Consider the following 23,478-nt stretch of genomic DNA (forward strand, 5'->3'; position numbering starts at 1 on the left):
TATTTTCTTTATTCTTAAAATCCAACCCATATTTTGGGAGGTGGGATTTCAGTTAAATCCCATATTTTGGGAGGGTGTATTGACAGTTAAATATGAAGTCCTAATTCATTTTGGATAATTTGGAAGTGAAACTGAAAAATACCATTTGCTAACACATAATTTACACCACAAGATTTATTTTGCATAATATATTTTTATGAGAATTTCCAAATTCAGAAGAAAAGATATTAAGCATCTTCTACTGCATAATATGTCATCTCTGAATATTTTTTAATGTGTTTTGAGTTTTTTAGGCTTGGAAGGATTATTACCGTAAAAGTAATTTTAACATTCTCTTTGATAAAATGCGAACGAAAAGAGAACAATCAGTCTATTGTCAGAATACATAATCATATGGTTCAGGTTAGAGAAAAAAGGGAGCTTGATGTTCAAGCAATTGGAAAGTATCTTAGAACTCAATTAGCCTAGCATTTGCATTTTCAAACAGCAAGATTTTGTGGGTTTTAAACATGTGACACAATTTCCCTGCTATTTTGATATATGTTATTTGAAGCTCTGGCTACTCTTTATCAAACAGAAGAATCTAACTTATTTGGATAGAAAAAATTCCAACTTGATAGAAACAGCATGGATGGAAACAGGTTGGCTGAATCTGAAAACTGCCAGTTAATTATAACCTATATGAAGGCTTGAAGTAGCTTGGTTTTTCCTCAACTATTTTTACTTGTCAATAATATTTTGAAATTTACTGTTAATAATAATAATACTTTGTTTTGGCGAGGGCAATTCAACTGCTATTCTGGGTCTGAGTAGGCAATAATGTTCAGCTTTCTTGTGGGTAGAAATGTGGAACGTGAGTTCTATGTGTCTTAAGTCCATGAGACTTACACTGATTCTCTGCATTTTGCCCTGCCTTGGGGCTCTTGCCTTTGGTTGATGTCAAATTACCACATTTGTCAATTATCAGATTTGATTTTTGAGTATGTTGGTAGAGACTTAAAAGGAAATATGGCGTAATTTTAACAGATTCCAATTTACTTCCTAAAAGGCTGTGCTAAAGTGCTTCAGGTTGAACCTCAGGAATCACTGTTTGAAGTCTGTACTTTCTATACATAGTTGTGGGATATTGGGCAAGTTGTTTAACTCTTTGAGACTCAGTTTCCTCATCTGTAAAACAATACCCATTTTATAAAGTTGATAAAATAAGTGCCAGGAATAGTGTAAGCATCTAAGAAATAATTATAATAATTACTATATTTAATTCAATAAAGTTATAATAATATTATTTTTACTATGCTTCCAGCTTGCCCAAACTTCTTACTCATTTTTCACTAACTCAAGCTAAACTACTAGAAGAATATGTTCAGGAGAAAACTCAAATACTGTTCAGCTGAAGATGGTATATTTCAGCCAGACTAATGAACTCTTTCTTCCAAAATTGTTTTTTTTTTCTTTTACTACTTTGAAATTGAATTTATAAGATTGTAAAGTGAGAAGGGCTTATTGCTCATGTCATCCAAACACTTACATATAACTAAAGAATTTGAGTTATAGCTTCCTCAAATTCACATAGCTACTTAAGAGTAGAGCTATTATGCAAGCCTTCTGATTTCCAGTCAAGTATTCATTTGTTATTACATAATGCTTCATAAAGTCTGCAATGACTTGAGAAATAGGTTAACACAAGAATGTGTGAATGTCTAAGTTTGACCTGCTCCACTAATTCAGGTCACTTCTATAGTTGTCCCTTGGTATTTGTGAGGGATTGGTTTTAGGTCCCCCCACCCAGATTCCAAAATCCATGAATGCTCAGTTCCTTTATAGGAACACAGTTGTAGTGTTTGCATATAAGCTACACATATCCACTCCAATACTTTAAATAATCTTTAGACTTACTTATAATACCTAATACAGTATAAATGCTGTAAAAATTATTGTATCATAATTGTTTAGGGAATAATGACAAGAAAAAAAAGCCTGTACATGTTCAGTACACATGCAACCAACTTTCTGAATATTTTCAATCTCCTCTTAGTTGAATCCATGGATGTGAAACATACAAATATGAAGGGCCATCTGTAATATACTTCAGAAGAAAATTAGCTGGAGTACTCATTTGCCAGTTTACCAGAAATCATTTAATTCCCTCATAGCTAACTTTTCTTCACTTGAAAATCCAAGAACCGCAGGGATCTATGTGGTATAAAAGAAAGAGGTCTGTATCTACTCACTTATTTGAGCAGAATGGAGAGAGCGTACAATTGCATCAGTCTGAATTGCCCTTGCTTCCTGCTACCAAATAGAACTTGTACAGATAGTAGATTGTGACACAGCCTAACAGAGGCTGCTTGTTCTCTACTGGTCCAGAATCCCTGAGAGAGGACCATTTAAGGTGAAACATCTTTTAAAGAGCATCATCCTATTCTCTTGGTTCTGAGTTAGGGTCAGGGGATCCTCATGTCTAAAGATGGCAGTTCATCATGCTTAGCTTTCTGTGTTCCTCCAGCAGTCCTTCTCCATGCCAGCTGTTCCAACTGCATAGCTTTCCTTTCCCTCTCTAAGATCCAGGCAGCATAAATTACCTTTTTCTCTTTTTAATCCACAAAACAAAATAGTTTGTTATATGCTTCTGAGACAGTAGAGCTATTCTTTTATGCCTCAGTTGCTAGCTACCTAAGTAGTCTCCAAGGAGCTCTGCTTGATTTTATCTTTGGAGAGGAGACCAGTGTCAGAGAACCAACTTCCTCTAGAGATAAAGATGAATTTCTGGCAGCCCTCCTCAAAGTAGGGGAATAGTGTAAGACATTCAACTTGGCAATTGAAGACTCTATTTATATTTTTTGAATGAATAAGTAAAAAAAAACCTAGATGTGAAACTGTATATCAAATCATCCAAGTGATAGGGTTTTAAAATCTGAAATTTTGTTGTACTTACTATGCATATTTATAATTTCATATGTATTTTGTGTAATTGTATATTTATAATTTTTTAAACATTTGGTTAATCTCTAAGTGTGGGAGAGATTTTCCAGTAAATCTGCAGTATGATCCATTTCTAAACTAAATTTTTATCTCTGTAATCTGTATTCTAAATGTCGTTTATGTGTAGTATGTTTGTGTGTGCATGCATATTTTATAAACATATACTATTTGGATTTAAAATGTTTTAGAATATTTGTTTTTATCTTGACCACATTTACAAAAATATAAGTACAAATTTAAAATAAGTTTGTGTTTTCCCATTATCCAGACACAACTTTAAAGTATGCCATACTTGATAAGCTTCTAGATGTGTTTTAATGACAGAGTCTCATCTATGCAGCCAATCTGGATTATAAAGCAACTCCTATTTCAAGTATTTGGCCTATAAAGAGAATAAAGTAAATGGCTGTGGGTCACATTTAGCTACATCGTTTTATTCTCTTGGCAGACAAGAGAATAAAAGACAAGGTTGAGATTACCTGGAGGAGCTGTTATATTCTCTTTGGAACTATCCTTCCCTAGAAAAGAATGTGGCTGTTTGAAAAATCTCTTTCAAACAGGAAGCTACATTGTTGGAGAACTGTTGTTGTTGTTATTTAGTGTTTGGACTTGGCATTTGAGGTGAGATACAGGTGCTAATTGTCTCAAAATGGATGGAGAGTAGCCTTGAATATTTCCATGTGCCTTCCTTGACCAAAGGTGCTTTCGCAGAGTTGATAAATATTTGCTTAGTATCAATTTGATGCTCAGAAACTCACAAACAAATGTGTTCCTCTAAAGGGCAGAAGCAAGCTTTCTGTGAGAGCAGGCCAACATGCCTGTGATGATGACATGTGACATCAGCTTTTGATGTGAAATTTTAGTTCCAGACCTTTGGAGTCTCTTCAGTCGACTTTAGATTGCTCAGGAGAGTTTTCTATACGTATGTTTCACAATGGTTTTCAAAAGACATTTTTAACAATACCCTGGATATGTCAGGAACATCTTGATTTTGAAGAAGATAAATCTGTTAATTAGGGGATAAAACAGAATACAGTAATGATTTGGAGAATTACTTAGTACTATAAATACATTTGAAGACTTATTTTAGTGGAAAAGAAATTGAGGAAACAATACTAATTTTATCTTCCAACATCTGGACTGGGCAATTCAGTCAATGCCTAATTGCAGACCTAGTTATTATTCTAACTCTAGAGCCTTATAAGCATGTCTGCATATGCTGGTTCTAAGTCTTACAGTTGAGATACATAGGAAAGTGAGGAAGAGAGGGCTTCTCGTGGGTTTCCAGTCTAGCGTTTTATTAGAGTTCTGCATTGATTACCTGTTGGGCAAACACTACGTTAACTGGTATTTTATTGTCATTCTGCTATTGTGTCCATACTTTCTTTGGAAGTATTCTCCCGGGAAAGGTATGCTTTGGTTTCAGGATAGAATTTAATCATTTATGAGTCCTTTGACTTTTCTTAATACTAAATTTCACTCTTAATCACTAATATTAATGTATATTTTTCTATTCATCTATCCTTTCCTGTCATCTCCACATATTAAGATCTCATTTTTTTTCATATCTTTAGTTTCTTTTTTCAAATTAGAGTATCTTCCCTGTCTTCTAACGTTTGGAGGTTTCTCAGTCTTGGACAAACAAACAAACAAAAAACAAACCCAGTTCCTTCTATTTTGACCTTAATGTCCTTTCTTTTGACACTCATATTTCTTTTGTTTCCTAACCACACTTTTCAGACAGGATTTCTCTAATGATGATCCCATGCCTTACCACTTGCTTTATCTGGTTATCACTCAATTGAATCCTAAAAAACCTGCAAATTGATTTTTTGATGTAGTGCAAAAGGTGGATAGGAGAAAAGAAAGATGTCCTACCAGATAGCTCAAAGGTGAGCAGCTGGCAAAGGCAGACTTTAGATCTTCTGGGCTCTGGGACATCACTACTCAATATGGTAGCCACTAGCATCGTGTGAGTGAAATATTTGAGCAACTGAAATATGATTAATGTGACTAAGGATGTGTATTTTAAATTTTACTTCATTTTAATTAATTTAAATTTAATTTTAGAAATTGATGTCTACTTTGGTTATTGGAAGATTTTTAAGTCTGTTAAGAACAAAGTGTGTCAATCTACTTTTTCAACCATAAATTTTATGAAATCTAAATATAGATCAAGTATTTCTGTTAAAATTTTTTCATCCAAATTGGGATGTGCTGTAAGTGTAAAATACATACCAGATTTCAAAGACTTAGTACTAAAAGAGAGAATAGAATATATCTCATTGGCCAGATGGTGGTGGCTCACATCTGTAATCCCAGCACTTTGGGAGGCTGAGGTGGGTGGATAATGAAGTCAAGAGATCGAGACCATCCTGGCCAACATAGTGAAACCCTGTCTCTACTAAAAATACAAAAATTAGCTGGGCGTATGACACGCACCTGTAGTCCCAGCTACTCGGGAGGGTGAGGCGGAAGAATGGCTTGAACCCAGGAGGCGGAGGTTGCAGTGAGCCAAGACTGCGCCACTCTGCTCCAGCCTGGTGACAGAGCAAGACTCCGTCTCAAAATAAATAAATAAATAAAAGAATATATCTCATTAATAATATTTCATAACTGGGTGCGGTGGCTCATGCCTGTAACGCCAGCACTTTGGGAGGCTGAGGTAGGCAGATCACCTGATGTCAGGAGTTTGAGACCAGCGTGGCCAACATGGTCTGTCTCTATGTAAACTATAAAAAAATTAGCCGGGCATGGTGGTGGGTGCCTGTAATCCCAGCTACTTGAGAGGTTGAGGCAGGAGAATCGCTTGAACCTGGGACGCAGAGGTTGCAGTGAGCTGAGACTGTGCCATTGCACGTTAGCCTGAGCAACAAGAACGTAACTCCATCTCAATAATAATAATAAACAATAATAAAGTATTTCTAATAATTTTGGTTATGGGTTAAATTGATAATATATTAGATATATTGGGTTAAGTAAAATACATTATTAAATTAAATTTACCTCTTTGTTTTTGCCTTTTTAATGCAGCTACTGGAAAATTTAAAATTACATATACACCTTATATTGTATTTCTATGAGTGCTGCTCTGGAAACTCGAAACGAACTGACTTCTAAGTTTTGGCTCGGGCTGGAGTTTCTCCAGTTGCCCCTGGAGAAAATAATGAGTACTCAGCTACTGGTCTCTGCAGTGGAAGTAAAGGGACTGGTGAGAAAATCAGAGTCTGACTCAGGAGATAGGAAGCTACATTGAAAACACATGTAGGGCAAGGATTAAACTAAAAGGAGTACTCAGTGAGAAGCTCTGCACACAATGAGGAACTGTGGCCAGCTGTGCTGAATGGATTCATTTAGCTATGAAGCAAATGTTTAACTGGAAATTATATAAATTTCATGAATCAGGAACAAAGTTAGCAGTTGTGACAAATCATGAGGATTCTCTCTCATTTGTTTTTAACCAAGGCAAAGATTTCAAGGTGCGGAACCAGAAATTACTGGTGTAAACTTAATTTGCCTGCTTGCTGGTGGCCTAAGACAGTATCTTTTTCTAGGTAAAAAGCGATGTGAAGGGGTGTTCCGGTACTTTGGCACAGGAAACGCATTCTCTCTCAAGATGAAGGCTAAAGCATTCAATTTTTTTTTTTAATATTTAGTTTGACTTGACAATTCATTAAGATCTTCCACATCTGTATTACTCAGTGTGAACATTCTATGTTTAGACACTGGGAAGACTGAATAGATGTGGTACAACTCACCTAGAAGCAATATTTGTGAAACCCCAAATGCCCTTGGCATAGATAATTATTTTGCCCTGAAATAACTACTATGAGTATGGTTCTATGGGGAAAAACTGGGAATACTGAATTTTCTTCCCACTTTCTGTTGTATCCTCAATAGCACCTGGACTGGGATTTCCAAAGGTAAGTTCTAGGATTAAGAGGTGATGGTTACATAGCTTGTCTCGGGATTAAGGGCTTTGTTTGAGAACCATAATGATCCCATTTCTTTAAATAGCTTGAACCTTTCTGCTCCTTTGCCAGCTATTGTCTTTTTCTTATAAGAAGAGGGGAATAAACTTTTAATGTGCACATGGCAGCATCTGAAATCTGAGGCCTGCCTTTCTTTTTTTTACTGCATTTTAGGTTGTGGGGTACATGTAAAGAACATGCAAGATTGTTGTGTAGGTACACACATGGCAGTGTGATTTGCTGCCTTCCTCCCCATCACCTATGTCTGGCATTTCTCCCCATGCTATCTCTCCCCAACTCCCCACCCCCCACTGTTCCCCCCTATTACCCCCCCGACAGACCCCAGTGTGCCGTGCTCCCCTCCCTCTGTCCATGTGTTCTCATTGTTCAGCACCCGCCTATAAGTGAGAACATGTGGTATTTGATTTTCTGTTCTTGTGTCAGTTTGCTGAGAATGATGGTTTCCAGGTTCATCCATGTCTCTACAAAGGACACGCACTCATCATTTTTGATGGCTGCATAGTATTCCATGGTGTATATGTGCCACATTTTCCCTGTCCAGTCTATTATCTATGGGCATTTGGGTTGGTTCCAGGTCTTAGCTATTATAAACAGTGCTGCAATGAACATTCGTGTGCATGTGTCCTTATAGTAGAATGATTTATAATCCTTTGGATATATACCCAGTAATGGGATTGCTGGGTCAAATGGAATTTCTATTTCTAGGTCCTTGAGGAATAGCCACACTGTCTTCCATAATGGTTGAACTAATTTACACTCCCACTTTCCTTACTGGATATGTGTATGACTTTAAACATAGCACTTATACATCTCGATCTTCAATTTCTTCATGTGTAAAATATGAATCATATAAATATCTATATCATTAGGTTTTCAAGGATTAATGAGATAATGTCTACAAACTTTTTATCACAATGCTTGGTATATAGTAAGGGCTTCACAGGTGTGAACTTTTGTAATTATTATCTACTAAACAATCTGTCAGATAATTTTTAATTTTCTTTAATCTCTATAACCATATGCTGAGGTAAGGACTTTTATCCCTCTTTCATACATGAGAAAATAGAGGTTTAGAGAAGAGATAATTAATTTGCCTGAATTGCTACATTTGAAGTCTTGATCCAGAAGTATAAGTGACTTAAGAGCACAGACTGAACTCTGTGCTGTGTGTTGGAGAAGGTTATAGGGACTTGCTCCATCTCTTTGTCCATGTCTATAAAATGAGGAGAATAATTATACCTATGCATAATATTTTTAAGAAGTTGAATAAGTTAATATTTGTGAACATTTAAATTAGTGCTTGGAATACACTAATTGCTACATATAATTTCTTATGTAGAATAGTATGTTTACTTCTGTCTCTGAAAGAATAAAATTTCCTAGGTTCTTGCTAAAGATTTCCTTCAGTTGTAGGTAAGAATTGTAGGTGTTTCAGGGACAAAGAATCCCTCTGTCATTCTGTGATAGCTCAAATCTGGCTAAAGTCACTCTGCACTCTCATTTTTATAATGATGCAAGTGAACAATCGTAACTCTATTTTTCGGTTCTCAAGCAGTGACAGCCTTTTGTAGACCATTGTAAGCCTAGGATCATACCTCTTTCGTATTTCTTCTGCAAAATGCCAGCCTTCCCCTGTGGCTGGGATTCTTACTCCATATGACTGACATCTAACACATGTTCTGCTGCCAAATGCTCACTCCTCCTTTGGCTGAGTATCTGGGTTTGGCACCACTTTTCATTTCACTTGAGAGATGTGGTGTCAATCAGGGCTGTACTGCTGGGTGAGATAAGTGGGCAGAGAACACATTTTAGAAGTCAATTCATAGAGCTATGGAATTATAACTGGGCTAGGAGATTTAGCAGAGAGATCTCAGGCTTTCCTTTGCTCTATGCTAGAGTGTATCACAGGGAGGTGCCTTTTTTGTTGTTTTTCTTATTTTGGCCTTATGAGTGTAGTCTTTTTGAAGGACAAATTTTTGTCATAGGAAGGGCACCAAAATGATATATATATATATAAAACTCTCTCTATATAGATAGATATAGTTTCTATACTACACTTATTTTGAGAAAATTTCTTGTGGATTAAGATATTTCTAATACCGGGTGCTTGTGTTTGTAGCATTCTTTAAATGGAAGGATATGGAAAAAGAAGATTTATACTCAAATAATTATAAGGAATTTGAATGTTAAGCCCCTGATCATTTCAACCAATGATTTAAAAAAAAAATTTTAAGGCAGCCCTCACACTTTCTATGTTTGAATGAACTCATCAATATTTGATTAGGTCAGACTTTACATATTTTGAAAGGAACTTACCAAATTCTGCTTTAAGAGGCACATTTCCATACCTGAGAGGGGCTGAAAAACTATATTCTGCTGGCTAAAACTGGACTGATGCTTTTTTGGTAAATAAGGTTTTATTGAACTATAGCAACACATTTTTTAGAAATTGTCAATGGCTGCTTTCATATTGCAAGGGCGGAGTTGTTATAACAGAGATAATATGGCTTACAAAGACAAAAAATTATTGGCTGGCACTTTATTCAATTAAGCCCTAGACAATATGTAAAAAAAAATAGAGCATGACACTGTTCCAATAAAACTTTAGGAATTTCATAAAATGTAGGAAAATACCAGCTTATTTAGAAAAATTGGAAGTGTGCCGGATATGGTATGTGGCTATAGATCGTGGACCCCAGGTAAAGTGGAAATAGAAGGCATCTCAGAATCAGACACCAGTTATATGTGACTTAGGAAACAATACTTAATCTCTCTGTGCCTCAGTTTGCATATGTGTAAAGCAGGGATATCAATGCCTATCTCATATGATTTTTATGAGAGTAAAATAAGAAAATGTATGATCAGGAACTAGCACATATGAGATCCCCTAAATGTTTGTTAGTGCCTTTTTATTTAACACTGCGTGCCCACAGGCTATGTAGAACTTTTAGAATTACATAAAATGTAGGAATATATCAGCTTTACCAAATACCAAGGGAGGTTTGTCTCAGAGAAATGGGGATAAACAAAGGATTTCTTTTTTTAAAGCCTGGTTTGTTTTATTTAAGAACTTTTGTTTGACTTATACGAACATATATTGGAAAAGGAAGAGAAGAATTATGTTTGAAAGCCGTATTATTTTGACATCACAGACTTCTCCAATTCTAATTTAATGCTAAATTTTGAAAAAACATACCAAGTGTTTTGGAAAAATACCATGCTCTTAAAATACTCAAGAATTTAATGTAGCTTTACATTGTCTTTCCTGTTTCTCAATGTTGGAAATATCTCTGCTGCATCACTGAGCCAACTATGCCCTACGATCACTTTAAAGAAGCAAGCATCCAGGCCCAAAAGCTGTCAAAGCACTCCATGCATGTTTTAAAACAGTGACATATGAAAGTGTGATAAGCAAAATGATGTCTTTGGGCCATTGCAGGAATGCTGATGCTGAGAATCATCTGTCACAAAACTCTGAATGTGGGATAGTGGGATATTTTGGTTAGACAAGGCCTAAAAATAATAATAAAAGAAGGGTAAATGTTCCTTGCTTTTATTAATAATCTACTTATTTTTTCCTCCAAGTCTAGTACAGTCTACTTTCTTTACTTCCATAAACCAAAAGCATCTGATATAAAAATAAAAATTACATTGGAGTATCACCTGACAGATGGGAACTTCTGAGACAAACTTGTGCTTCAGGGTTAGCTAAAACCTTTGCTCAGTTCTGTAACTTGCATAAGAAACCTAGTTCTACTGGTCTTCCATTTTCTTTAGGTCTAGTGGGAATAAATGCTCACCAACAGTTTTATAGATATTAATGATATTGTGAATGGCTATGCAGTGGTATGCTTGATCCTCCATAAGTTCTTCCTCCATATTATTTTAGACTAAAGGGTATATAGCATAATTGTAAAGCTGGGATTTGGGAACAACCAGAAGTATACAATGGTGTGATGGGGGCAACTGAAGCTTTAGGTCAGATAGTAAGCATCTTCTTATTCATTTTACTCAAAGTATTAGTTAGAGAGTTTAGTAGCACAGTTTAGAAATAATTCAAAACACTTTAATACGGAAACAGTCTTCCTTTGGAAATTCATGTGAAATAAATGGAAACTTGAAAGAGAATGTTTAAATTCCAAGTAAATTAAATGGATTATTTAAAAGTGATAAACAGACACTTGTATTGATAAAATGCCTGAATAGAAATGGTATAAAAAGCTCTGAGACAAAGAATGTGACATTTAGAGATTCAAGATAAAAATTTGACCCCTGGTTCTACTGGCCTCTTATTTTGAATCGTTAAATAAATATCTTAATCTCTTTGTTTCTCAGTTTCTGTATCTGTAAAATGGGAATCATATACATCTGATGGATAGCTTGTGATAATTAGGATTACATAAAAAAGTGACCAGAGAGAATGTCTGTGAGTTTGTGAACAGTAAACTAGTCTAAAGATGTAAGTTTTGTTGCTATGGTGTGTTGGAGCTTCCATTGTACCAATAAAATGGACCAAGATGCCAGACTCAAGGGAAGCCTTTCTTGGAGTGTGATCTCTGCTTGAAGTCATATGTTTTAGCCTTACTTTAAACACCTAAAGTTTTTTTTAGCTGAATAGGGATTAAATTAAACCTCTTCTGATTTCCCTATCTGTAAATTGAAGCAAATAGGAATTACCTAAATGATTATTCTGAGAATAAAAAGGAGATAATGCATATAAAATTATCCTACAGGGGCTTACAGATTGGACTCTCAAAACTGTAAATCCTTCCTTTTTCTCCCTATGTATGTCTTTAACTTATCTCTTGCAAGTTTAACTTGAAAAAAAATTCTGGAGCCTAAATTCTCTTATAATGGATTTTGGCTGTAGCCCTGGAAACTTGTTTCTGAGTGGCGTGGCCTTAAAAACATCTTCTTGTTTAAGATTACATATTCACCAAGTACTCTGGAGAATTTTCTCTGATTAGCTTTTTCATAAAGATGTAGAATAAGGGGATTATAGGAAGACCACTGAACAATTCCACACAAACCCTTTATAATGTTGGGAAATTATTTTTCCCTGCTTGGGATCTCAGTATTTGATGCTTACTTACATTGTGCCTGTTTACAAGTTGTTAGCTGTTTTTTAATTTTTGTTTTTTTTAGCACATCAATACTTATGAACATTCTTCAATCCAGAATTTTTAAATTTACCATTTAATAAAATATCTTTAATTGTTCTGATTTTTTTGAGACAGAGTCTCACTCTGTCACCCAGGCTGGAGTGCAGTGGCAGACTCTAGGCTCACTGCAACCTCTGCTTCCCAGGTTCAAGAAAGTCCCCTGCCTCAGCCTCCCAAGTAGCTGGGATTGCAGGCATGCACTACCATGCTTGACTAATTTTGTATTTTTAGTGGAGATGGGGTTTCACCATGTTGGCCAGGCTGGTCTTTAACACCTGGCCTCAAGTGATCTGCCTACCTCAGGCACCCAACGTGTTGGCATTACAAGCGTGAGCCACTGCACTGGGCCTTCAATTGTTTGTTAATTTATATTACATTAAGACTGGAATTTACATTTGTAAACAGGATCTGCTAACTTTTTAAAAGTCCAGCTAGATTATAAACTTCTTAGATTTTTGTATCAAGCACGTATGTCAGTTGAAGAGATTTGATAATAGTGCCAACTATACACATTAATAGAAGTGGTTCTTTATTTTTTTAGTTCAGGCTAAAATTTTTTGCTTCCTTACTAGATGTTAGGTCCTCTAGTAAGTACATTTCTTGTATTTTGTTATTTGATTCCTCACAGCAACCACGGAATAGATATAATTTTATAATGTTTTCTTTACAATTTTACCAAAGAAAACCAAGTTCAGAAAAGCTATGTTAAGGACAGAAAACAAAGAAAAAGAAAGAAAAGAAAATGCTTGCATACAGTTACACAGTCACTCAGAAAGTAAGTGATGTATCTGAGTTAAAGTGGGTGACCAAAATTTATAGCTGTTGCCCGATCCTACTTTTGGCTATAGTCTTCAACAGCCTACAGTATATTTCCTCTTCCCCCCTCAAAAAATTGTTTAATTTGAAATACGGAAAACCAGATCAATCCAACCCATTCTTTATAAATAAATGTAAGGTAGTCTAAGCAAGACACCAATCAGAGTTCCAAGATTTTATGAACAATCACATGTACTCAGTCTGTGTTACAGCCAACGGTGGGAACTCTGTTCTATATTTCTCCTAGTATTTACATTGAAATACCATAAAAAATGAGTTGACCACACTACTCCAGGTATTAAAATGTGAAAAGAACTCTGTGTTGATCTAGGGGGTCCCTGTTTTCCTCCACAAAGTCTTTCAATGCCGACTTCTTAAAGAGACAGGGAGGAAAGATGTTCAAGTGTTACTCTATACACTCACCAGTTATTGCCTTTTTATGTTAGGGTTAGTGAGGCATATTGGCAAGAGCAAAATTCATAACTTGTGGTGTACAGATGAATGCGTCTTAACAAACATATACAAGCTCTACAACTGTGTCGCAACACCACCATCAGAATTCAGAATTTACAGTATTCCCACTGGCTCTGAAAGCCTCCTTCCCTTCTGAAATAAATCCCCATGTTCAATTCTAACCCTGGAAACTACTGATCTGATAACTGATCCTAGAATTTTGCTTTTGAAAAGGTCATATAAATAGAATCATAACACGTGCAATCTTTTGTGTCTGTCCTTTTTCATTTAGCAAAATCCTTCTGAGATCAAATTGTTGCATGTTTCAGTAGTTCTTTCCTTTTATTGCACAGTTTTATTCCATTGCATAGGTGTAAAATGATTAATATTTATCCATTCATTAATTGATAGGTGTTTGAGTTTTACTTTTTAGTGATAATGAAAAAAGCTGCTATAAACTTCTATGTACAGACATTTGTGAAGCTATATGGCAATACATAGGAGTGAAAGTGCTGGGAAATAAGGTAAATGTGTTTAACTTTACAAGAAATCATCAAGTTTCCTAAAGTAACTATATCATTTTTCCTTCCCACAAGTAATGAATAAAAACTACTTTGTCCACATTCTAATTAACACTTAATATTGTCAGTTTTTTGTTTTCATTTGTTTTGTAGCCATTTTATTTTATTTTATTTTTTGGTATATATTTTATTGCACTTTAGGTTCTGGGGTACATGTGCAGAACATGCAGGATTGTTGCATAGTTACATACATGGCAATGTGGTTTGCTGCCTCCATTCCCCTGTCACCTATATCTGACATTTCTTCCCATGTTATCCTTCTCCAACCTCCCTAACCTCTACTGTCCCTCTCTATTTCCCCCCAACAGACCCCAGTGTGTGAGGCTCACCTCCCTGTGTCCACGTGGTCTCATTGTTCAACACCTGCCTTTGAGTGAGTACATGCAGTGTTTGATTTTCTGTTCTTGTGTCAGTTTGCTGAGAATTATGGTTTCTAGATCCATCCATATCCCTACAAAGGATACAAACTCATCGTTTTTTTATGGCTGCAATAGTATTCCATGGTGTATATGTGCCACATTTTCCTTGTCCAGTCTATCATCAATGGGCATTTCAGTTGGTTCCAGGTCTTTGCTATTGTAAACAGTGCTGCAATGAACATATGTGTGCATGTGTTTTTATAATCCTTTGGATATATACCCAGTAATGGGATTATTGGGTCAAATGGTATTTCTGGTTCTAGGTCACACTGTCATCCACAATGGTTGAACTAATTTACACTCTCACCAACAGTGTAAAAGTTTTCTTATTTCTCCACATCCTCTCCAGCATCTGTTGTCTCCAGATTTTTTAATGATCACCATTCTAAGTGGCGTGAGATGGTATCCCAATGTGGTTTTGATTTGCATTTCTCTAATGACCAGTGATGATGAGCATTTTTTCAAATGTTTGTTGGCCTCATGCATGTCTTCTTTTGAAAAGTGTCTGAATAGGTATATAGTGGTGATTCATTGCAGTTTAGATTTGCATTCTCATAATAATGTGGAACATCTTATGTGCTTATTTGCTTTTACATCTCTTCTTTGATAAAATGTACAGTCCTTTTATTAATTCATTTAGTTTTGTTGCTGCTACTTAGTTGTGAGAGTTGGTTTTTTATTAGTTATGTTTGTTAAAAATATTTTCTCACAGTTCATAACATTTCCCTGATGGTATCTTTCAAAAAGCAAATATTTTTGATTCTTAATTTTGATAGTGGACCATGTGTTGAGACAGCACTGAATTTATAAATCAATTTGGGGAAGAATTGATATGCCAATAACATTGGCTGCTCAGATTTATAAGCCTGGTATATCTCACAATTTATTTAGGTTTTCTTTGTTTCCTCCATTTTGCAATTTTCATAATATAAATTTAGCACATATTTATCTTGTTTATCCATGAACATTATTTTTTGTGGTATTCTAAATAATTCTGGTTTTAAGTTTCAATTTCTAATTGTTTATTGGTAATATACAGTGATACAATTAATTTTTGTATATTAAATTTGTTATCTGCTAAACTTATTAATTTTAGTAGCTATTTTTTTTAGATTCTTTGAGATTTTCTACCTAAATAATTATGTGTCAGCAAATAGAGACAGTTTTAATTCTTCCTTTCCATTTAAAGACTTTTGTGTCTTTTTCTTACCTTATTGCATTGGCTGGTATCCCAGTATGGGATAGAATTAGACAGTAAAGAGTGGACATGTTTGACTTGTTATCAGGGAAATAACTTAATCTTTCATTATTAGGTAGAAAGTTAGCTGTGGATTTTATATAATGACTTTTATTATATTAAGTTCCTTCTGATTCTCCTTTACTGAGGGTTTTCATCATGAATGATATTGAGTTTTGTTGAATAATTTTTCTCCATCTATTGAGATAATCAAATGGTTATTCTTTTATATTCTGTTGATAGAGTGAATTATACTTGCTAATTTTGCAATGTTATGTCTCACTTGGTCATGGTGTATTATGTTTTTTTATATATTGCAAAATATGATTTGCTAATCTTTTATTAAAGATTTTTATGTGTCTTTAATGGGTATTGGTCTATAGTTTTCTTTTGTTGTGCTATCTTGGCCTGCTTTTAGTGTTAGAGTAATGATGGCCTTATGAAATGAATAAAACAGGTGTTTTATACTTTAAAACAATACTATAAAGTTAAGATGGAACTCAACACACCTGCTTGAGTTTCCTTTCTTCATTTAGTTTGTTCATTTGTTTGGTTGGTTATTGTTACTGTCTTTTTGTCGCTATCTAGATTATAAACCAGGAGAGCAAATAGAAGGTAAGAACAAGAAGGTCTTTGTAAGATAATCAATAATTTGGAATGACAAACATCCCTGAGCAACTGGTATGTTATAATAATATCAGAAGGAAAGATAGAACTGAATGATTTTTGGTATTAAAGAAGTGAAGATGCATAGACTCTTAATGAATCTATATTTTTGCTTTAGCAGTACACTGATAGAGAACTTCAAAGCTTTGATTAAGACCAATAACAATAAAGATTACATTAGGTAAAAGTAGACATAACTAATTGAATATGATGTGAGGAAGTATTAATAGTAAAATAGTGTCTCTCTGTTTCTAATTTGCCTCATTCTTGGTTATAACAATTCAGGAAGGTTCAGTCTTGGAAAAGTTTTGGGCTTGTCTATTACCCAATATCAGGAAATCATTTGAAATATTGTGACAATATTGCCTTCAAATAAAAAAAAATGTGGTCCTCAGGAATTGTTTTTCAAAGACTTCTAAGTTGATTGTAATCAATTTATTTTGTTTATTATTATTTATCCATTTAGAATGACTTAATAGATACTAATTGAACAAATACTGTGTTCCTATAACTGTGTAAGTTTTGTCCTCAAGGGATTTATTTCCTAGAGGAGAAACAAAAGAACAAAAAAACAAAAATTTGTAATAGAGGTAGGCATAAGGTGATATGAAAGGACATTAAAGGGACGTGATTCTGCTTGAGACAAGCTATCAAAAAAGAGGTATGATAGATTGATTGCAAAAAAAGGATGCCTAATTTTTTACCCTTCATATATGTACAGTCTTTCCAGTGTAACTTTGGAGCTGCTCCTATTAAAAAGTAAAGTCTTATATTATTTTTCTAATCTGGCTAGGCTCATAACTTGTTTTTGCAAATAAGTAGTTGCAGAAATGATCATATGCCAGTTGCAAGAGTAGGTTTCAAAAGGGCCTTGCATGCTTCCACTTTTTTGTTGGAATTTTGATTCTGACATATGAACAAGTCAGAGGTAGCTTGCCGAAGGGTAAGAGGCATGTATCTAGCCGCTTCTGTTGTCAAGTCCACAGCTAGCCAACTCGCACGAAAAAACTGCAGATGCTCAAGAAAGCTCCGCTGAGAAGATGAACCATCTAGATGAGCCCAGACTATGGTAACAACCCATAGACTAATGGGCTGTTGTTAAAAACACTGAATTTTCAGGTGGTATACTCTATAGCAATAGTTAACTGATAAGAGAAGCTTGTATCTGAACTCAGTCTGAAAAATATTTAGGACATCATATTTTCTTGTGCAATATGTTATAAATATGTTAGACTCAAACTAGCCATGAAACACTTACCTATAGGGTACTTGAGAAATGAAACTACTTCTGCTTTTCATATTAATTCTATGAAAAAAATCCTCAGGGTTTCAAACTCAGTTGTCAAAATCCATTTTTCCAGTGATGTAGGCCAAGTGGCAGAAGGAAAGTATTTCATAGCCTTGCCCACTTCTTTTGGGAAATTCAATGTTCCTGAGCATTGAGGAGAAAATTGTAAGTAGGAGAAAGTACTTGGCATTACAAAAGGCAGTGGAGAGGATCTCCAGGCATCCCCCAAAAAGAGGGAAGAGTGGGGATTTCTGCAATCACTGGAAGAAAGAATATCTCTGCCTACAATGGCCATTTATATGTGGGTAATTTAGCAGTTGGTGCCAGGTGCTAATAAGTTAATGAAAATAAATAAAACAAGGTCGGTGGTTCAGAGTATTGTGAAAATGATGTATGTTATATGAGGTGGTTGGTGAAGTCCTCTCTGATAAGGTGGTATTTGAGCAGAGATTTACAAAAAGGAAGGAGCAAACATTTGGATATGTTGGGGAGAGATTTTTGGGCAGAAGTATTGGCAAGTGAAAGCTCTGAGTTAGTAGCATGCTTGGCTTATTTGAAGAGCATAAAAGACAGCTGGGCTGGAGCTAAAGGAGGGAGGAGGAAGTGGCAGTAGATGAGGACAGAGAGATATGAGGGGCCACATAATGTAAGGCCTTGTAGGCCTTAGTAAGGACTGAATTATACTCTGAGTGAGATTGGAGGTCTTTGAGGACTTTAAAGCAAAGGAATACATGAACTGACTTACATTTTAAAAGGGTCAATCTTCCTGCTGTGAAAAGATAGACTAGCAGACAATGATAGAAACTGGAAGGTAAGTTAGGAGACTATTATAGTAGTCCAGGCTAGATAAGTTAGCAGGCTATTACACTAGCCCAGGCTAGATATGATGATGATGATGTAGGCCTGGGAAGAAGTGATAAGAAATGCTTGGTCTCTGTATTTGTTTAAAAAGTAGAACCAACAAGATTCACAGATAATTTGACATGGAGTGAGAGAGATGGAGATTTAAAAGATGACTCTAAGATTTGGGGACCATAAACTAGAAAAAGAGGAGTTACTAATTACTGAAATGGAACTGACTGAGAAAGGTGCAGGTTTCTGCAGGGGACATCATGTGTTTAATTTTGAATATGATAGGACTGAGATGTCAGGTCCACAGGGCTGCTGGATATCTGAGTATGGGAAGAAGGGGACAAATTAGATGGGATTTATAAATTTGGGAGTCAGTGGCATATAGATTGTATTTAGGGAAGAGGGAAACAACCGAAATCTCAGTAAGAGCCTAAATAGTCCTTCATTCATTCCTTGTCCTCTGAGATTCAGGTTATGGATGAAAAAACCTGGTGATTATGAAAGAGGTGAGGGTGACTTAAACCAGAATGATAGTCTTTGTTTCTCTTCATGAGCTTTGTTTCCTGTGTGGATTAGCAAAGTCATTCCATGACTTTGGACTTTCTTTTGGCCTGCAAGACAGATGCCTCTGGGAGTTGTTATGAATCTCGTTTTATTAATATTTGCAAAAGTACTTTCAGGGCCTTTGTTGAAAGGCATTATAGAGAAGCAGAGGGTTATTATTAAGGATGACATTTGCTCATTGTGATTAAAAATGACAAAATGAAATTTCAAGTGCAGAAGTCAACACTGCAATTCAATGTACAAAGGTTTCTTTGTACATCAACATCCAGCCAAATAGGTCCATCTGTGTTACAGAGATTTTTCTAGTTTGCTTTCAAATGAGAATTGGTTTTCAAGTGGGGATTCAATGTAAGCAGACATCATCAGAGGCCAAAAATATACCATTTCAGCTAATTGCATCTGTTTGCACAATGTTTTTTCTTATTCCTCCCCTGCTTAATTAATCATGGGCTGCAAATGGAGCCAGAGAACTGTGTATTGAGGTCCTGCCCACATGGTTTTATTTACCATTGCACACAGAATTTTATTGGGCTATAAAATAAATGTATTTCCTCTGAAGCAATTAGAACAGTCCCTTCTTAGGCCACTGTGCAAATTAACCCATACCCATGGGCCGCTCTGTAGAAGAAGCCTGCATTATGCAGAGAAGGAATGGGGTAGGAGCTCAAGGAGAATGGTGGAAAGTTGCTACCCATATTTCTGTTACTTTCTCAGAAAATTATTTGTGACCCACAAGCTAAACCAGCTGCAAGCTATATTATAATAAAAAACGGACTCAAGGCTGGGCATGGTAGCTCATGCCTGTAATCCTAGCACTATGGGAGGCTGAGGGAGGAGGATCCCTTGAGCCCAGGAGTTTAAGACCAGCCTGGGCAACATAGAGAGACTGTCTAAAAAAACGAACAAACAAACAATAACAGCAAAACAGACTCAAACACATGGGATTAGAAAGATATTTGGCTGACAATATGTTTGAAGCAAACTAAACATGGATGAGATTAGGGAGACAAAGAGAAGACTTTATAGAAAATTCGTTTCACTGAATTTTAATTCTCTTTCCCTTTCTTTAACCTGTTGAGGCAAATTCTCCAATATGATATAATACACAGTTTGGCATAAATGCAAAATGCTAGAAAGTGCTATGCCAGTGTTTTTGAACTTTCCATCACTCTGTTCAGCATCATCACTGAATACCCAAATAAACTTGAGAAATGTTTTTCACTCTGTTGCTCTTGGCTCAAATCAGTTGTGTAAGCAGTGAGTTTAGAGTACAACCTCTCTTCCCTTCATTTCACTTGGGGACCAGTTCAATAAGTATACAGCAGGAGCCGGAGATAGAAACTGCCCTTCTTTACCTACACACATAAGCATCAGGAAATGACATCATGAGCCTTCTCCGTAACTTCTAACCTTCTCCGTCAGATCAAGAATTAAAAACAAAGAGTTTTCAGAGATATGAAAAGGGTGGAAAACAGGTTTCTTTGGAGACAGCATATTGCTCAGTCTATCTATCGTTCCCACTGTCACTTGGGGAGAGCACAGTCCTGCCACTTTGGAATTATATGTTTAGTGAAGGTGGTCTAAAAGAGTCAGTTGCTCAAAGAGTATGGGCATGTGTCCCCTCCAATTGCCAAATTTATGCCTCAAAGAACAAAAACAGATTGTGAACTGGGACCTGACTATATTCTAAATCTCTAGGAGAGATCGTCGGATTTGGCAGAGGTTCCAGGAAAGTACTGCTGTGTTGGAATTGTCCTGACTTCCATGGTATGCTTGTAGTAAGGATGTTTAAGTATTTTTGAAGATTATGTAGACTACAGGATGTGAGGGATAGCATAAAATGATTTTATTTAATTTCATTATACTAGGGTAGACTTAGAGGGTTAATGAGACTTCAGCTTTAGTTGAATGACAGAAATTCACCAACAATTAGCTGATGTTAACTCAGTATCTCACACACTCCAGATATGCTTTAATGGCAAAACAACTTTTAGATGCAATCTACCTACTGTCTCTTCTATTCCTGTAAAGGAGAAGCCCTAATATGGGTTGAAGACAAATGAATTCTCATTATATAAGTAGGTTACACCCCTAGAGTGTATAGTTATCAATCCATGGGATTGAAGAGATTACAAATGGTAGTGATGTTGGGCAACTGTTCTCTTTAGTGTGCTGTCTGCTGTCTCTTAATTTTTATTGTGCTCTTGAATTTTAACTTCTCTTATGCAAGACTTGCTGTATCTTCTGATTCTGAGTTGTTTCTATTGCTTGGAAGGATTATAAAAATAGGAAAGTCCCACTAAAAAGGGAGAAATGAAACCTGTAGTGCAGACTAGAGTTTGAGATGAATGTGTGTCTTAGTCTGTTTTGTGCTGCCATAATAGAATACTGCAGACTGGGCAATTTGTAACAAACAGAAATTTATTTCTCACAGTTCTGGAGGCTGCGAAGTGCAAGGTCAAGAGGATAGCATTTGGCAATGGCCCTGTGTGTCATAACAGAATGGAAGACATCACATGGCAGAAGGGCAGAGAGAGAAAGAGAGTACCCACTCTCATTTGTGAGGGCAGGAGGCTCTCATGACCTAAACACCTCTTAAATGTTCCACATCTTAATACTGTTACAGTGATAACTAAATTTCACATGAGTTTTGAGGGGATAAAAATTAAAACCATAGCAAGGTGAAAACTTGAATGTTTCTTTAGGGTCCAGCCCAGCTTTCTACAGTGCAGATAGAGCAAGAAAGGAGAATGGAGTGGAGTGTCCGGGTTCTTTTTGATATGGACACAGAAGGCATACTTTCCTCAGATTAAACATCATCCTGGGGGTTCTTTCTGGCCTGTACATTTTATCTTTAGAAAACCTGGGGGCCTATGGGGAAAGCAAAAGGGACGACAAACACATATTGCTATTTTACAATATGCCAGATACTATCTTTGTTAATGCTTTTAATATGTTATCTTATTGGATCCTCATATCAAACAAGCCTGTGAAATAGCTGCTATTGGGCCGGGCATGGTGGCTTATGCTAGTAATATCAGCACTTTGGAAGGCCAAGGCAGGCGGATCACTTGAGGTCAAGAGTTCAAGACTAGCCTGGCGAACACAGTGAAACCCCGTCTCTACTAAAAATACAAAAAGTTAGCTGGATATGGTGGTATACACCTATAATCCCAACTATTCAGGAGGCTAAGGCAGGAGAATTGCTTGAACTCAGGAGGTGGAGGTTGCAGTGAGCTGAGATCATGCCATTGCACTCCAGCCTGTGTAACAAAGCAAGATTCCATCCAAAAATAAATAAATAGCTGCTAGTGTATTCATAAAACCTATAGAAAAAAAAAACCTTAGACAAGTCAAATAAATAGTTAAAATTTCTCATTTGTAAATAGAATGCAAGGGATTCAAAACCTGACATATTTTATCTGAAAGTCCTAAAGTCTAGGCTCTTTCCACAAGTGAATGAATGAATGAGGAAATACATAAATTAGCATTATAAAAATTATTTATTTGGTCATGTTTATTTTGTCCTACTTTAATACAGGACCACATAAAAAGCTACCATTGACTTTCTTCACAGAATTAGAAAAAACTACTTTAAATTTCGTATGGAACCAAAAAAGAGCTCGTATAGCCAACACAATCCTAAGCAAAGAGAACAAAGCTGTAGGCATCATGCTATCCGACTCAAACTGTCCTATAAGGCTACAGTATCCAAAACAGCATGGTAGTCTTACCAAAACAGATATATAGATGACTAATGGAATAGAAAAGAGGCCTCAGAAATAATGCCTTACATCTATAACCATCTGATTATTGGCAACCGGACAAAAACAAGCAATGGGGAAAGGATTCCCTATTTAATATATGGTATTGGGAAAACTGGCTTGCCATATGCAGAAAACTGAAAACCCGAGATGGATAAAAGAGTTAAGTGTAAGACCCAAAACCATAAAAACTCTAGAAGAAAACTTAGGCAGTATCATTCAGGACATAGGCATGGGCAAAGACTTCATGACTAGAACACCAAGAGCAATGGCAACAAAAGCCAAAATTGACAAATGGAATCTAATTAAACTAAAACGCTCTGCACAGCAAGAGAAAATTATCATCAGAGTGAACAGGCAACCTATAGAATGGGAGAAAATTTTTGCAATCTGTCCATCTTACAAAGGGCTAATGTCCAAGATCTACAAGGAACTTAACCAAATTTACAAGAAAAAAACAACCCCATCAATAAGTGAGTGAAGGATATGAACAGACACTTCACAAAAGAAGACATTTATGCAGCCAATAAACATATGAAAAAAAGCTCATCATCACTGGTCATTAGAGAAATGCAAATTAAAAACAAATTGAGATAGTAGCTCAGGCCAGTTAGAATGGCGATCATTTAAAAGTCAGGAAACAACTAATGCTGGGGAGGATGTGGAGAAATAGGAATGCTTTTACATTGTTGGTGGGAGTGT

The 23,478-nt window shown here is 35.9% G+C and overlaps 1 long non-coding RNA gene across 2 annotated transcripts in view; it reads left to right on the plus strand.

Moving 5' to 3' along the window:
• Positions 1-23,478, plus strand: part of LOC128929955 (uncharacterized) — a 356,823-nt gene that overhangs the window by 320,162 nt on the left and 13,183 nt on the right. Inside the window, exon 4 of one of the 2 annotated variants that reach the window (XR_008477320.2) lies at positions 14,295-14,359. The exons of the other annotated variant lie outside the window; for it this stretch is intronic. This is a non-coding gene — a long non-coding RNA (uncharacterized LOC128929955). The remainder of the gene's footprint in view (positions 1-14,294; positions 14,360-23,478) is intronic. 2 annotated transcript variants of the gene reach the window in all.

Source organism: Callithrix jacchus, chromosome 17 (genome assembly GCF_049354715.1).
Source record: "Callithrix jacchus isolate 240 chromosome 17, calJac240_pri, whole genome shotgun sequence".
NCBI classification, from domain to species: Eukaryota; Metazoa; Chordata; class Mammalia; order Primates; family Cebidae; genus Callithrix; species Callithrix jacchus.